General features: G+C 46.2%; 1 pseudogene; it reads right to left on the bottom strand.

The window, feature by feature from the left end:
- The window catches only part of LOC117976411 (thioredoxin-like), a 2,124-nt pseudogene extending 372 nt beyond the window's left edge, over positions 1–1,752 (bottom strand).
- Between the last annotated feature and the right edge of the window lie 9,883 nt (positions 1,753–11,635).

The following is an 11,635-nucleotide window of genomic DNA, read 5'->3' as shown; positions in this document are numbered from 1 at the left end:
GGCAATCTCACTCAGATATTTATCCAAGAAGAATGAAAACATACCTCCCCACAAAGCCTTGTACACAAATGCTTATAATGCCTATATTCATTATAGTAAACAATTGGAAACCATCCAGTCTACATCCATGGGTGAATCGATACAATGTGGTACATAGATACAATAAACACTACTTAGCAATGAAAAGAAAAAACGGATGCACGCAATGACATGGATGCTTCTCAAAGGCTTCATGCTAAGTGAAAGAAGCCAGATGTGAACAAGTACATCTGGTATGATTCCATTTACAATATATAAGTCCTCAAAACATGATTTCTTAGGTAAACAGCAACATATAGGGATCAAAATCAGATGAGTGGTTGTCAAGGAGCAGAGGTGAGGGGTGGAGCAAAGGGGTACTAGGAAAATGCTTGGTTGTTGGAAATGGTCTTTGTCTTTTTTTAAAGTGTTATAATTAATGTTTTATTGTCACCCAGATGGTATTTGAGTTTATAGTCTTCATGCTTTATATATTTTTGTAAATTAAAAAAATTACAAGTTTTAAATAGCCAATGGCTGGTTATGTTTTCAGAAAACACGATTAGACTAATTCATGAATGGTGGCTTCAAGCTTTTCCTTATGGGCTCCAGAAAATTCACCCACCTTTTGTCCCTTCTTAAAACACTGGAATGTTGGCATGCATTCGGCTTCACACTCTGAAGCAACATCCTGACAGTCATCCACATCTACTTCAAGGAATACCACGCTGGAATACTTTCCAGAGAGGGGATAAAGAAAGGCTTGATCATTTTGCAAGGCCCACACCACGTGGCTGAGAAGTCAACTACTACAAGTTTATCGCCTGTGGCATCCAAGGCTTCCTAAAAAGCAAGCTTGCTTTCGATCTCCTTCACCATCTTGGCTGCTGAGGTCTGATGAGCGGCTTTTTTTTTTTTTAATAGGGAACTGACCGTATTCATCTGTAGCCTGTTACCCCATAATTCTTTAGGATGTTCAAAGTTGGAGTGACCATATGCCCGTCCCTGTTCCTCTTGACACTCAGTGAGAGGCAGCCATCTGAGTAAGTGGAAGTGTGATATTCGCTCCGGGCATTATGTCATGAGCCTTAAATCCAGAATACACTGGATTGAGTCTTTCAGCCCAATAGTTTGCCACCGTTGCCAGATTTGGGAGCATCCGAGGAGAGACCTCAAATCATAATGGGGTGGTGCAGGGCTCCCCCATACTCAAAAAACTTTCCGTGTGTTTTCCAGGCAAGTGTCTTTCTCCTCGAATACAACAATCTTGGTTACAACTGACAGTAGTGCAATAGATCGGTCGGTACACTGATCCAGGAACATCTTGATGGTATAGTATGTTGTCATTCGCACTCTACCAGCCACTAGTCTAACCTGGTGGAGTAGCTCTTTTTCCGGGGACTCAAATTCTCCATTATCAAAGCACAGACAAGTGGTCCGACACACAGTCTCGAATTAAACCAGTTAGTCGCCAGCCCTGCGTTGTCATTGAGTGACAGGTTGGCACCATCCCTGTGTGTTGGTCGTTGGAGAGGCACCATCAGGGTCTTGAATCATTTTTGAGCCTAGAGACTATTAGCATGCATTTTGTCCCTCGACCCTGCTACTATGTTGCCCACCGGGTCACAACAGTGCTGAGGTACAGATGATATCTCGAAGGATGTGAATTCCGGGTCCTTCCCTTTGAGGATTTCGCCACACAGTGTTTTGATTTTGTTCTTTCCACTACTGGAATCACAAGATACAACTCCCTGGAGAGTCGTACAGATAAGAGATTCTCACGTTAACACTTCAAACAAAAAGCAAAGAAACACCTAACTTGCTGTGATGGGATGAGGTGTCATCAGTGGGTTGGATCGAGCATCAATTTGGGTGCTCCAAATTTTCCACTTCCCCAGTGCCAGGATGTGGTTCATCTACATAGGTTGGGTACTGCCCAAATTTCCCACTTAGCTCAAAGGACTTCCGCCCAGGAAATGGTCATGCAGAGGGAGGCTTGGAACTGTCCACGGGGTCCTCCATGGTGAACTATAGTGTTGGCTGCGGGAGCAATCGGTTCCTTTGTTGTCTTAATTGTGGTGTCAGTTGCTGGCAATATACACAAAAATTGGTGACTTTTACTTTATGTAAATTATACCTCAGCTGGGCGCGGTGGCTCATGCCTGTAATCCCAGCACTTTGGGAGGCTGAGGTGGGTGGATCACGAGGTCAGGAGCTCGAGACCAGCCTGGCCAATATGGTGAAACCCTGTCTCTACTAAAAATACAAAAATTAGCTGGGCTTGGCGGTGGGCGCCTGTAGTCCCAGCTACTTGTGAGGCTGAGGCAGGAGAATTGCTTGAACCCGGGAGGCGAAGGTTGCAGTGAACCGAGATTGTGCCACTGCACTCCAGCCTGGGTGACAGAGCAAGACCCCGTCTCAAAAAAAAAAAAAAATATATATATATATAAATACGTATATATATATAAATACCTCAATAAATCAGATTTTTAAAATCCAAGTCCTGGAGCAGTGGCTATGCCTATAATCCCAGCATTTTGGGAGGCCGAAGTGGGAAGATTGCTCAAGCCTAGGAGTTCAAAACCAGCCTGGTGAACATGACAAGACCCCATCTCTACAAAAAAAAGTTTTTAAATTCAGTGCATGAGAGATGTGCTAGCTGATAGTGGTTTTGATCACATCTTGAAGAGAGTTGGCTGCACTGGAAACTGGTACCCCTAAAATCTATTGTAGGAAAAGGATGTGTGATTGTTTCCTATGGACCAGATGTGAGCTATGAGGGAGGGAGAACCAGCATCAGGCCACATTAAAACCTGCCCAACCTTGAGCAAGAGTTATTTAAAAAAACAAAACAAAACAAACAAAGAATAAAACCTGCCCAGGAACACCACCTGGAGAGAAAGATGCGGCCCCAGCAGCAAGAAACTGATGCCTGAGCTGCTTGTGAGCCAAGAAGAGTTCAGCTATACCCGGGGAATTGGAGGTGAGACCCCAATAATGGGGTCGGCTGGAGGTCTTGGAAGAACTTTAAAAAGTGTCCCAATAGATAAAAAGTCAGCTGTATACAAAGCCCAGGAAGCTTCTGTACCAGCTCGTACAATACAAAATCAGATCTTTCCTGCCCCTTTTTACCTCTTCCCGCGCCATGTCAACCCTGGGGGTACAAAAGCAGCCAAGTGAGTGAGGAGGAGAATCCCAGGGCGTAGGAGCAGGTGGGGGTTGGAGGGTACATTGAGAAGTTAATTAGAGTCTCTCCCTCTTCACCATACCCTTTCATACACACACACACACACACACACACACACACACACACACACACACACACACACACACACAGCCTTTTCCTGTTGCATGCTACTTGCCCAAAACAGACTGAGAAGGTGCAAGGGAGAAGTTTTTAACTTCAAATGGACTTTTACATTTGGGGGAGGGGCTGTGGGGTGTTTTGGGTTTTTTTGGCTTATACTTTTTTTTTGCATTTTTTCATCATGATACAATATACATAACACACAATTTACCATTTTAACCAATTTACAATCATTTCAGTGGCCCCAAATATGCTCATGCTGTTGCGCAGCCATCCACAGAAGCTACTCATCATCCCAGACGGAACCCCACACACACTAAACAACAAGTCCCAGCCCGCCTCCCCCAGCCCCTGGCAACCACTGCTCTACCCTCCAGCTCCATGAATGGGACCACGCTTATTTTTTAATTGCAATTATTGAAATGAACCTTTTTTTTTTTTTTTGAGACAGGGTCTCACTCAATCTCGCAGGCCGGAGTGCAGTAGTGCGATCTCAGCTCACTACGACCTCTGCCTCCCAGGTTCAAGTGATTCTCCTGCCTCAGCCTCCCGAGTAGCTGGGATTACAGGCACCCACCACCCTGCCTGGCTAATTTTGTACTTTTAGTAGAGACAGCGTTTCACCATGTTGGCCAGGCTGGTCTCAAACTCCTGCCCTCAGGCGATCCACCCACCTCAGCCTCCCAAAGTGCTGGGATTACAGGTGTGAGCAGCCACTGCGCCTGGTTGAAATGAAACTTTTATAACTTAAAGTGACCCAAAAACTTTTTACCAAAAGAGAGTGTCCCAAAAAGACATGGGCCTGCCCTATATTCCATTCAAAAGAATGGTGATGGGCCATCCCCACAAAACACATTTGAATGGAGATTAGGAGATTAAAATAAAGGCAGACTGTGAGTCCTATTTGTTCAACCTCACAGCTACACAAAGGAGAGCTTTATTTTGCCCATGTGACAAGAAACGTAAAGATCTAGAGTCCAGGGCTGACACCGCTGGTTGAGATGTCAGTAAGGCCCAGCCTCCGTTTACTGCCTGCCGCACTGTCCTTGGCGCAGCCTTGCCATCCCCGGGGCCCAGGCCTAGAGTCGGAATTCCAGCAGGAAGAAAGCGAAAGGGCAAAGGCTCTTTGGAGAATTGGGAAAATCATTCCTGTGTTCTGTGGTTCAGAGGAGTGACCTGGTTGACAAAGCCTGCTCTAAAGGATCAAGAAGCGAGAAGTAGCGGGCTCAGTGGCTCACGCCTGTAATCCCAGCACTTTGGGAGGCCAAGGCGGGCGGGTCACCTGAGGTCAGGAGTTTGAGACCAGCCTGGCCAACCTGGTGAAACCCCGTCTCTACTAAAAAATGCAAAAATTAGCTGGTTGTGGTGGCACATTCCTGTAATCCCAGCTACTCAGGAGGCTGAGGCAGGAGAATTGCTTGAACCCGGGAGGTGGGGGTTGCAGTGAGCTGAGATCATGCCACTGTACTCCAGCCTGGATGACAGAGTAAGACTCCATCTTAAAATAAATACGTAAATAAAAAGAATCGAGAAGCAGCATGGCAGAGTCTCTCGATAGGGCCAGACTGGCCAATGATTCTAATCTCCAAATCTCCAAATACTGAAGTCACACACACATATGAAAAGGCCTGGGGAGGGCTGGGTACAGTGGCTCAAACCCAGGCTATTTAATAATTCCCAGTTAGAAAATCTAGGCCGGGCGCGGTGGCTCACACCTGTAATCCTAGCACTTTAGAAGGCCAAGGTGGGCGGATTGCCTGAGCTCAGGAGTTCGAGGCCAGCCTGGGCAACGTGGTGAAACCCCATCTCTACTAAAATACAAAAATTAATTAGCTAGGCATGGTGGTGCACACTTGTAGTCCCAGCTACTTGTGAGGCTGAGGTGGGCGAATCACTTGAACCTGGGAGGGAGAGGTTGCAGTGAGCCTAGATGGCACAACTGCATTCCAACCTGGGTGACAGAACGAGACTTCATCTCAAAAAAAAAAAAAAAAAAAAGAAAAAGAAAAAGAAAGAAAAAAGGAAAAAGAAAATCTAGATGCTTTGGGAGGTGGTGGGCAGATTGGTTGAGCCCAGGAGTTTGAGACCAGTCTGGGCAACATAGCGAAACCTCATCTCTATTAAAAAAAAAAAAAAAAAAATTAGCTGGATGTGGTAGCTCATGCCGGTAGTCCCAACTACTCGGGAGGCTGAGGTGGGAGGATCGCGTGAGCCCAGGAGGCAGAGGTTGCAGTGAGCTGAGACTGAACCACTGCCCTCCAGCCTGGGAGACAGAGCAAGATACTGTCTCACGAAAAAAAGTGAGAGGTGTGAGGTGGGCTCACACCTGTAATCTTAACACTTTGGAAGGGCAAGGAAGGAGGATCTTTTGAAGCCAGGAGTTTGAGACCAGCCTGGGCAACATAGCAAGACCCCATCTCTACAGAAAATGTAAACATTAGCTGGGCATGGTGGTGCATACCTGTGATCTCAGCTACTCAAAAGGCCGAGGCAGGAGGATCACTTGAGCCTAGGAGATCAAGGCTGCAGTGAGCCACGACTGCACCACTGCACTGCAGCATGGGTAACAGAGCAAGACCCTGTCTCAAAAATAAATACATAAATAAATAAAATTTTAAAGACCTGGGGACAATTCCCGAACTGACTGAGCTTAGGCCCCATGTTTGCCCTTGGCTACACAAGCAGGGGAGACTGAGGAAGGATCTGCTCCCTTGACCTCTGTAGTGGGAGAGAGTGGGGGAGGCAGGCACTGTTATTCACCTCTGTCATATAAATGAGTTGTACCTTGAGTCCTACGCTGTTTACTTCTTCACAACAGGACTGCTAGCTCAAAAACCCCATGAGAGCTAAACTCAGTTTTTTACACATCCAATTGCTTTAAATTAAAAAGCCCAAATAAACATATTTCTAGCCACTTAGAGCCTGCCTGCTTTATATACCCTGCCAAACTGCACCCAACATCTGCTGGCCATAGAGAGGACAAACCCTGGGGCTATAAAAGCCCAAGCCAGGGCTGCCCTTGGCAGTTCTTTGACCTGGAGACACCCCTCCTCATCTAGACATGTAAACCCCCTCTCTGATACCCCTCTCCCCAGAAGCTCTCTTGTCTTCTCTTTCTGGATGGTGGCCCTGCATCACTATCCTTAGAAGGACCCCTGCTACGGGGGACTTCCCCTCACAGGTAACTCTGTCCCAGAGCCATCCCAATAAAGCTCATTGCCTGCTACTGCCATCTCGTGGTCATTTTCCTCTAGGTCAGCCCCAAACCCTAGAACTGCTAATGACCTTGGCTTCTCTCCCCAGGATTTGACACACAGTAGCAAGGAATAATTCCCTATTAGAAAATCTGGGCCAGGCGCGGTAGCTCACGCCTGTAATCCCAGCACTTTGGGAGGCCGAGGTGGGCAGATCACCTGAGGTCAGGAGTTTGAGACCAGCCTGACCAACATGGAGAAACGCTGTGTCTACTAAAAAAACACAAAATTAGCCGGGCATGGTGGTGCATGCCTGTAATCCCAGCTACTTGGGAGAGGAAAACTCTGCCTCAAAAAAAAAAAAAAAAAAAAAAGATAGAAAGAAAGAAAGAAAGAAAAGAAAATCTGGGCCAGGCATGGTGGCTCACGCCTGTAATCCCAGCACTTTGGGAGGCCAAGGTGGGCAGATCACCTGAGGTTGGGAGTTCAAGACCAGCGTGACCAACATGGAGAAACCCTGTCTCTACTAAAAAAAATACAAAAATTAGCCAGGCGTGGTGGTGCATGCCTGTAATCCCAGCTACTTGGGAGGCTGAGGCAGGAGAATCGCTTGAACCTGGGAGACAGAGATTGCAGTGAGCTGAGATCGCGCCACTGCACACACAGCGAGACTCTGTCTCAAAAAAAAGAAAAAAAAGAAAAAGAAAATCTGGATGCTATTAGGGAGAAGAATGGAGGGTAGGCAGCCAGGAACCTGGTTGTGGTGGCACACAGGTAATGTCTAAGATAAATAAGACTCTCAGTACAGGACAAAGGCTGAGGCCCAAAGGCAACTAAAATACGTTTGACAAGAGGTAAAAGCAGTGAATAAAGAAGTAGATGCTACCAGGAAAGAGACACCACAAGCGCCTCATAATTCATCCCTTCTGCTTTAGAAATATGAAGAAAAAAAAATTGACAAAGCAATGGGCTCCTGCTGGAATTGAACTTCCTTAGTCTGAGTCTCCTTAGTCCAGGTCTAAGACACACTCTTCCTGAGAGCCAACAGGTCAGGAAAGCACAAATGCCCTCTTTACCTTTGCAGAGACTTTGAGCCAGCGTCCAACGTGATCCAGCGTGATCCAATGTGATCCGGCGCTGCTTCTGCCTCCCTGTTCCCGCTTCAAACTGCAGGTGCTGTTTGCTGCCCTCTAGGGACTCCTAGAAGTATATGCATCAGTCAGTGTTACTAATTGTAAACAAAAGACACGCTTCTGCCTGAGTTAAATAGAAAATAAATTTATGAAAAATCTATGGGCACAGAAAGTGGATGGGGGGTAGAGCTGTTGGAGAGCTAGCTCAGAGGCTATGCAGCCAAGACCAATGCTCAAAATCACGTTGCAGAACTGTCTGGGGAAGGCACCACTGTCTCCACCTCATCTGAGCACCAGCTGCCATGGTTTGTATCCCTGACACTGACCATTAGATACTGTGTTGCCACAACTCTGAGGCAAGATTGTAAAGGTGCACTGCTGTCCCTACCAGGTAAAAACAAATGACTTCTGGATTATCTGGCTATTGGGATAAAGAACAAAGCATTTGGCTGGGTGCAGTGGCTTATGCCGGTAATCCCAGCACTTTGGGAGGCCGAGGCAAGCAGATCACCTGAGGTCAGGAGTTCGAGACCAACCTGGCCAACACAGTAAAACCCCGTCTCTATTAAAAATACAAAAATTACCCAGGCATGGTGGCACATGCCTGTAATCCCAGCTACTCGGGAGGCTGAGACAAGAGAATCGCTTGAACCTGGGAGGCAGAGGTTGCAGTGAGCCAAGATTGTGCCACTGTGCTCCAGCCTGGGTGACAGAGACTAACTCCATCTCAAAAAAAAAAAAAAAAAAACAAAAGAAAGAAAGCATTTTCTAGGAGCTATGTTGATTTTCCCCATAAAGAAACACCTAGAGGCCGGGCATGGTGGCTCATGCCTGTAACCCCGGCACTTTGGGAGGCCGAGGTGGGTGGATCACCTGACGTCAGGAGTTCAAGACCAGCCTGGCCAACGTGGTGAAACCTTGTCTCTACTAAAAATGCAAAAATTAGCCGGGTGTGGTGGCGGGCACCTGTAATTCCAGCTACTCGGGAGGCTGAGGTAGAATTGCTTGAACCCAGGAGATGGAGGTTGCAGTGAGCCGAGATTGCACCACTGCACTCCAGCCTGGGCAACAGAGCAAGACTGTCTCAAAAAAAAAAAAAAAAAAGAAAGAAAGAAAGAAAGAAAGAAAAAGAAACACCTAGAACAGCAGCTACAATTTGAGTGACTTTTTTTTAAAACTATATCTCCTGTTATTTTCCAAGGCCCATCTGTCTTCTGCCTTGTACAAGCCCCTAAATTAAACTGAAATATGATAGGAATCACTACCTTTTTTTTTTTTTAAGACAGAGTTTCCCTCTTGTTCCCTCTTGAACCTGGGAGGTGGAGGTTGCAGTGAGCCGAGATCGTGCCATTGCACTCCAGCCTGGGCAACAGAGCAAGGCTCCATCTCAAAAAAAAAAAAAAAAAAAAAAAAAAAGAATGAGGATTTGCCATTTACTAGGGTAACTGTAAACTCAGGAAATGGGAATACCCATGTCTTTCAGGGACTATTGGATGCTGGCTCTGAGTTAAGAATTTCTGAATGCCATTGTATCACAACTGGAATCACCTGGAATAATTTTTTAAAAGTACTTTAACAATAACATTCTGGTATTTTGGTCACATTGCACAGAGAGAGATACCTTGCAAAGAAAAGCCCCTTCTATCCCCACCCCCAACCCTGCCACATACGCATACGTCATTGTCTCCATTCTATAATTAGAGTTAAATCCCAGCATGTCCAAGAAGGCCAATTATAAAGTCAACCTGGGGAAAGACTTAACACACACGTGGGGTCCATACTCTTCCCTGTTCCTCGTCTCAGGGGTCCCTTCTTGGTTAGAAGGAGCAGTCAGAGGCCAGGTGCGGTGGCTCAAGCCTGCAATCCCAGCACTTTGGGAGGTCAAGGCTGAGAGATCAATCTGAGGCCAGGAGTTTGAGACCAGCCTGGTCAACATAGTGAAACCCTGTCTCTATTAAAAATACAAAAATTAGCCGGGCGTGGTGGTGGACGCCTGTAATCCCAACTACTTGGGAGGCTGAGGCAGGAGAATTGCTTGAACCCGGGAGGCGGAGGTTGTGGTGAGCCGAGATTGCACCATTGCACTCCAGCCTGGGCAACAAGAACAAAACTCCATCTCAAAACAAAACAAAACAAAACATCATCATGACTGAGACTCACTTTCAGAGAAGCTGATTCAATTGGCGTGGGAGTATGAGAAAGGGAGGGACCAGGAGATTGGTGTTTGGGGTTTTTCCAATTGCTACAGGTGATTTCAATTGCAGACATCACTAGCTAAAGCAGTGGTTCTCAACCTTGCCTGCCCATTGAAAACACCTGGGAAGCTTCAACAATGGATGAAGCTACAATCTAGAGGTCCTGATTTCATTATTTAACTGGTCTGCATAGGTATTAGAATTTTTCAGAGCTTGCCAGGTAATTGTAATGTGTATCTAAGGTTGAGAACCATTAGGATAAGTGGACGAATGAAGAAATGAATGAAGAAATTAATGAATCTACAGACTTCAAGCCACCTTTTGCGTGTGTGTGTGTGTGTGTGTGTGTGTGTGTGTGTGTGCATGGACATGCGAATGTCGATTATCCATAATAATCACTGGGGAGACTGAGGCTCACAGAGCAGAGAGAAAGGAACTCATGCTTTTGGAGGGACTGCTCTGTACTAAGCACTGGTGTGGAGGCTTTAAACATATTTTCTTGTGTAATCCTCAAAACCCTAGGAGGATAAATATTGTTATCCTCATTTTACAGAAGTGGAGTCAAGACTCCCAGAGGTTAAATGTCTCACCTGCAGTCATATATTCAGTTATTAGCAGACACAGAACTAGACCCAGTTCTCCTGAAGCCATTGCCAACCCCCACCCCTACTCTGAGCCCTCAAATGACTGACTCCATCTACCCCTGGAGCTACTTTGGCCTGAGCACGTTTATCCCCAGCACCCAGCTGCATCGAATTGGAGCTTAGCTAATAGGTCCAGAGCTGCAGGAATGAGAGGTTCTGGGAACTAGGAAATGTTCCCAGAACCCAACCTGTGGAGGTCTTGTCCCAAAGAGCTTGTCAGGACCTAGCTCTAAGAGCAGAGGAATGTTGGCTGGGCAGGGTAGGGGCCGAAAATAATTCTGCCTGCTGGACAAAAGGAATAATGCTAGGAGCCCGAAGGCCAGGCTGAGGCTGGGGCAGGAGATGGGGGCAGCACAGAGCCCTAAGGCTCTCAGATGCCTTTTCCCAGGAAGGAAGGATGGACCTTCATTCTGAGATTCTAACCTTCTTACCCTGTGTTAACAGAAAGTGAAACCAAATTATTTTATAACATAAATGTCATAAAATCATAAAAATGGTCATTTTGATTCCCATCTCCCCCCATTGGCAAAATTAGAAGGTGGCAACCCTAGGCTGCTCTATTTGGTTGGTTGGTTGGTTTTTTATTGGCCCAAGAAAAAAAAAAAGGAAACCAAAGGTTTCTCTGGGGAACTAGAGACAGAAACCAGCTAAGGGAAGAAACAGGAGAGAAAGAAGTGAACACAGCAGGTGCACACTTTTTTTTTAGACTGAAGGTGTGGTTCCAGGACTGTGGCAATTAGGAAAGCACATTCTAGACCCTACACCTGAAGCCAGACTTTCTAGGAGGGGAGCCTAGCGATCTGACTTAACAAGCTCCTCAGGTGATCGTGATGCACACCAATCTTAAAGAACCCGTGTACTTGCTCGCGAAGAGGCCGCGAGAAAGGGAAGCAGCTGGAGAGCCAGATGGGATGATGGATGATTCAAAGGATGATTTTTATGGTTGTTGTTTTCATGTAGAAAATACCTGAGCTTTTTCATTTTTACTTTTTTATTGAAAGACAATATTCACATAGAAAAGTACACGTCATCAATGCTCAACTCGATGCATTTTCACACCCAGGGCACTTGTGTCACCAACACTCAGATTAAGAAACAACATCTCAGTCGGGCGCGGTGGCTCACACCCATAATCCTAGTACTT

This window comes from Pan paniscus, chromosome 19 (genome assembly GCF_029289425.2).
Source record: "Pan paniscus chromosome 19, NHGRI_mPanPan1-v2.0_pri, whole genome shotgun sequence".
NCBI classification, from domain to species: Eukaryota; Metazoa; Chordata; class Mammalia; order Primates; family Hominidae; genus Pan; species Pan paniscus.
Note: the sequence above shows the minus strand (reverse complement) of the source record. Positions and strands in the feature narration are given on the sequence as shown.